Source organism: Camelus ferus, chromosome 12 (genome assembly GCF_009834535.1).
Source record: "Camelus ferus isolate YT-003-E chromosome 12, BCGSAC_Cfer_1.0, whole genome shotgun sequence".
In the NCBI taxonomy this organism is placed as follows: Eukaryota; Metazoa; Chordata; class Mammalia; order Artiodactyla; family Camelidae; genus Camelus; species Camelus ferus.
In genome coordinates, this window is record NC_045707.1 from 24,407,245 (window position 1) to 24,413,404 (window position 6,160).

Below are 6,160 nucleotides of genomic sequence, written 5' to 3' on the forward strand. Positions count from 1 at the left end.
GCTTCCAACACTTTCGCTCAGAGTTCTAATCGCTAAATCCAGTTTTTATATTGTAAATTTACTAGATAGAAGAATTTAATATCACTAGACTTTAATCTTCTTATTTTACTAAGATTACAGAGGCCAGATAGTTCTACTCTCAGATTCAATGGCATTGTCTTCTCATTAAGTTTATTATGTCTATCTTGAGACATGTCAACATGAATTGAAACATTCCATCTTTAAACATAAACACATGAAACTTAAGCTTCCACAATAAATAAATGTATTGCAACTTTATAAATTAAGAACACTTTTCCTGATAAAATTTCAATTTTTTTCAGTCATAGTGATTTTTTTTCCTTAAATATACATTCACAATGGTGAACATTTTAGTTCTCTGCTTTAGCAGAGCTTAAAAACATCCAAGGGTTGACTGACTGACTGAAATTGAGATCTTCTTTACTTATATCTGTAATGGACACTTTAAGACTATGTCTTTCTAACTGAACCTTTCTGTCCTTAGAGTGGTATTTCTTTTAAGAGGATTTATTATGTGGAATTTAGTACTGTGGACATGGCCTTTGCATTGACGTCTGTTTCTCATCCTAGTATTTGTATGATTCAGTATTTTGAACGTGAACATCCTGCTGGAATCTGCCCTTTCTTTTCTGTTTATGAAACATACTAACTAAAAAATAGTCTATTTCTCCAGAGGGAAAAACTAAGCCAAGGACAATGTGTCCTGTCTTTATGTTGAAATGTGTCTCTCCCATAAAGAGAAATCCAACATATCCAATATTGAAGAGACTGACACCCAAAATATATTTTTTGACTAGTTGTTTGGGACTCTCAGAAGAAAAAAAAAAACAAACCAACAGGCACCCAACAGAAATTTTTTAATTGGTAGCATTTTCATTCAGTTGTGAAGTAATTAATTTTTCTTCCATGTTGAACTTCTTTCCAACATTTTCTATTATGTGAGTCAGATGAGTATTGATGGACAATGAAGCTGATTAATGTGACCTCCTTTAATTACTAATTTCACACATACATAGGCAGTTGATGAAGAAAGCTGCTTGTAAAGCAGAGGAACGGTCTTCAAATACAGGAAGATGAAAACAGTTTGAGTCAGCTCACACTGATATAACAAAATACTATAAACTGGATGGCTTTAACAGCAGGTATGTATTTCTCACACTTTTGGAGGCTGGGAGGTAGGAGGTCAGGGTGACAGGGTGGTTGAGCTCTGATGAGGACCTACTTCCCGGCTTGCAGACACCTGCCTTCTTGCTGCACCCTCCCATTGCTACCTCGTGGAAAGAGAGCAAGCTCTCTGGTCTCTCATAAGGGCACTGATCCCATCATGAGGATCCTGCTTTCACGAGCTCATCTAAACCTCGTTCCTTCCTAAAGGCCCCACCTCCTAATACCATTATATGAAGGGTTAGGGCTTCAACTTCTGAATTTGAGAGGGGGTGGGGAACACATCAGTCAATAGCAAAAACTTAGTAATTAAATAACTTTGGAAATCATTGATTCCACAAATAAGATAATTTTAGTCACACTCATGATCTGATGTAATCTTCCCATGTCTGTGTATATTTACTTATTGCCAAAGATATGTTCTGTGGAAGTTGGTTAGTTACTTTAAAGAGGGAGTCCTGCTTACAGCAGCTCCATGAACATTTATCAGCTCTGCTGATGAATCTTCATAAACTAATTGAGAGCATTAAATAAGATTATGTAAATACTTTATAAAATAGAATAGAATCTACAAATGCCCACTTTATTGAAAGATCTGAATAAAATTTAAGAAAACAAATTTAGATATCAATCAAGATACCCTCTCCTCTTTTAAGCTATAAGCATTATTCTCACTGTTACTAGTTATTGGTAATAACACAGAAGAGCATATGATGACATCAAGTACATAAGATTTAAATTTGACCAAATTCTGTTCTTTCAATATGAAATCCCGCTATTTTTCTAGATTCTTCACTATGTAGTTCAAACTTTTAAGACACATGATTAGCAAGTTTCCTTCATCCAATTTTTCTTGATTCCAAGCTTGCAAATCCTGTTTATGGCACCATTTGGCATTTTTACTTTGAATAGGAGAAACAATAAACCATATGGTGAGACTATTTTAAAAGTCAATTTAAGCATATTTCTGGAGCCGTGAATAATCCCAAAACATATATTATTTAGAGGCTTCCTTCAAATGCTGACCTTTTATTGATTGCATATATATATAGTATCTCCCATCTATTACTTTTATCCTATGTGCTAGCTGTTATATTTCTAATCTTCATACAAGTTACAAAAGTGAATTTTCTAAATTTTATTTTGCCAATGAGACAACTAAGACCTAGAGAGGTTAGGAAACCTGTCCAAACTCTCCCGTTTACAAGTCATGAATGTCCTGAATTCAAACCTGAACCTGTCTAATTCCAAGCACACGCTCTTCAATATCATGGTGCCTCTATTGACTGTAATCACCTTTTCTGATGGGATATGATTTGAAGGATCCAAGGAAAGGCTCCAGTTCTCTAAATTCTCCAATACAAGATTACCACAGTTCTGAATTTCCACCAATACAAAATCAATCACTTGGGTTACCATTTTAATTTTTCTACCAACTAAATTTCAGAAAATTTTAAATAGAGACTGGAAGTCACTCACACATTAGTATAAATTTTTCATCAGAACTCTTTCCTTTTGAAAAGGTGTTCAGAGATGCTGTGTGTTTGTTGTATGAGAAGGATTGGGTCAAAAAAAGTAATTTTGAAAGACTGCATCTTCCCAAGTTGGATTGTCCCTTGGTGGGACAGCACAGTGGAGAATAATGGGTTGTGTATATGTTCTGTGTATTAGAGGGCTCAAGAATTTAGAGAGATTCAGAAATTATATATCAAAATACTTTAAAAACAAAAACACTTTCTTTATAATTTTGTTCACAGTCAGGCTCACTTTACTTACACTCTTAAGTCAAAATAATATGCACCTCTGGGAATGACCCATTTTTTTCTACCTACAAAGATGATCAAAATATTGTGAATCATTTTTGATTTTTGATATACTGAAGATAACAAACGGACCTTCCATTTCTTCTGTGTTTCAATGCATATCTATTGTTCCAACTAATCTTCCTTATCACATGCATATTTTAAATAGCTGATTTTTTAAAAATAGCAAATAATTTTTCCATCTTTGGCATGTATTAATGCAAAATGGCTTTTCACTTCTTTTCATTGCATTATCACCACTGCCTCTGTGTGTTTTCTTTGGATGTGTGCTAACTGCCTAAGTATGGATAGATGTAAAACCAGAGGCTCTCGGGGCCAAAATGGTTTACATTAGCTTATGAAGAAAAAAGTAAGATGAACGATTTCAGTATTATGTTTATTAACTTACACAGGATTATTTATTTTCCACATATTTATGAGAATGATGGTTTGTAGAAATTAAATATTTTGGTTAAATACAATATCTGAACCAGAATGTTACAAATATATATGTATATATGTATGTATGTGTGTGCGTATGTGTATATAAGATATATATATATATACAATAAAAATATAAAAATCACATTCTAAAGCAGAAGTAAAGCCTCTGTCTGGTTTATTGCCATTTAAATCTCACTGAGGAATCATCCTTCTGCTTATAATCTCAAACTGCTTCACTAAAATCTGACAAATCTTGTGTTACACACATTAATATAGAAATATTCAAGTAAATAATTCTTGATCTTCTTGGTGATTATAAGCAAGTCCTGCAAACCTAAGATATTTTTTAAGACCTGACTTTTACAATGAGGTCCATTTGGTTTAATGTTTAAATGAGGAAACATAATCACAGATCAGTGCAGACAGCATATCTGCACTCTGGTCTGTTTCGCTTTTTTCTCGCTAAGTAATATGTGGTGTGAGTGTAATTTTTTCGTAATTTTTCAAGAAATAAAATTTTGAGCCCTCATAAAAAATGATAGTCATATATATAATAGACTAGAATGTAAATAATTAGTATCTCATAATATTCTGAAAAGTTGCTTTATGCTCCCAAATTATCTATATTTAGATACTGATTTGTTTGTTTATGGTAATTTCTAGTGCCATCTGTACACTCACAAATGCAAGCTAAATTTATTTTTTGAAAAAAAAAGTGAGGATCCTTGTTTACAGTGTTGCATTTTAGAAAGACGCAAGGATTTTTAGAGCATAAGATGTGTACCGTGCCTTATTCAGTCTTGGTAAACCAGTGTCTCAGACGCTTGAGGTTCAAAGTTTAATGCTTTGATTGTGACACTTGAGCAAGTTTCTCTCTGCCAGTTTCCCCACTTGAAAAATGGAAAATAACATTGACCTCACAGAGTTCTCAGATTGAAAAGCCAATGAAAGCAGCAGCTTTCTCAACTGTGGTGGCAATGATTCAAAGCGTTTACGATCAGAACATCTGGGTCGTGATCTGGATGATGTGTTAATGCCAGGCGAACACAGGGTGTAATCAGGGACTCTCTTCTAACCTGAGAGAAAACAGAATTCTTCCAGGAACTGTGGAGGGGAGGATATGATCTGTTTAAACAACCTGTACAAATGCAGGAAATGAAGATGATATTCTGTTACAGGGAAATTTTACTAAGCCTTAGCCACACCTTTCATTAAGAGTAATAATTAATTCTAGGCCCTCACATAATGTACGTGGAACCCTTTTCACTGTTACATGAAAAAAACAGAAGGGTGATTTATTACATCTGTTATAGTTCATTGGCCAGTATCTTTCCTTTCAGACCAGTATCATAATTGATTTATTGTATAATTTTGTTAATTCTGTGAGGCGTAGTGAAAAAATGAACCAAGGCAATTAAGATATTATAAGAATCATAATTGGCTAATACCAGAAAAAACTATTTTTTGAGATATAATGATTTACAATATTATATAAGTTTCAGGTGTACAACATAGTGGTTCACAATTTTTAAAGGTTATCCTCCTTTTATTGTTACTATAAAATATTGGCTATATTTCCTGTGCTGTACAATATATCCCTGTGTCTTATTTATTTTATACATAGTAGTTTGTACCTCTTAATCGCCTCCATTGCCCCTTCTCCCTTCCTTCTCCTGACTGGTAACCACTGGTTTGTTCTCTGTATCTGTGAGTCTATTTCTTTTTTGTTATAGTCACTAGTTTATTTTTTAAGATTCCACATATAAGTGATGTCATATGGAATTTGTCTGTTTCTGTCTGGATTATTTTACTAAGCACAATACCCTCCAAGTTCATCCATGTTGTTGCAAATGGCAAAATTTCATCCTTTTTAATGTCTGAGTAGTATTCCATTGCATATATCTGTCACATCTTTATCCATTCATCTGTTGATGGACCCTTAGTTTGCTTGCATATCTTTGGTGTTGTAAATAACGCTGCTCTGAATATTGGGGTGCATATATCTTTTCAAATTCATGTTTTTGTATTCTTCAGATATTTATTTAAAAGTGGAATTGCTGGATCATATGGTATTTCTATTTCTAGTTTTTTGAGGAACCACCATACAGTTTTCCACAGTGGATGCACCAATTTATATTCCCACCAACAATGTTCAAGGGTTCCCTTTCCTCCACCTCCTCACCAGCATTTGTTATTTGTGGTCTTTTTTATGATAGCACCTCACACCTGTCAGAATGGCTATCATCATTGTGGATTTGACTTGCATTTCCCTGATGATTAGTGATGCTGAGCATCTTTTCATGAGCCTATGTCTTCTTCGGAAAAATGTCTGTTTAGATCTTCTGCCCCTTTTTTAGTGGGGTTGTTTGTTTTTTTGATGTTGAGTTTTATGAGCTGTTTATCTGATTTGATAAACATTTTTCCTTGTCACTATTACACTGCATTGTTACTCTTTAAGAGAACAGGGGGCAATGATATAATTTTAAGGTGACTACACCTTAGTCACATAACTACACCTAAGTCACATATAACAGGAGTAAAACCTGAAAGTGAAAACAATAACTAAATGAAATCATCATAAATAAATGATCCTGTGTCCTCCACTTTCTTGGCTTGTAGGAGCTTGTCCTTGGACAATTTGCTTTGCCTTCACTTTGTAAGGCATTTTGTGAGAACGGCATTAGATAATCTAACATCTATTATATTATCTAATAGTTTATAATAGATAA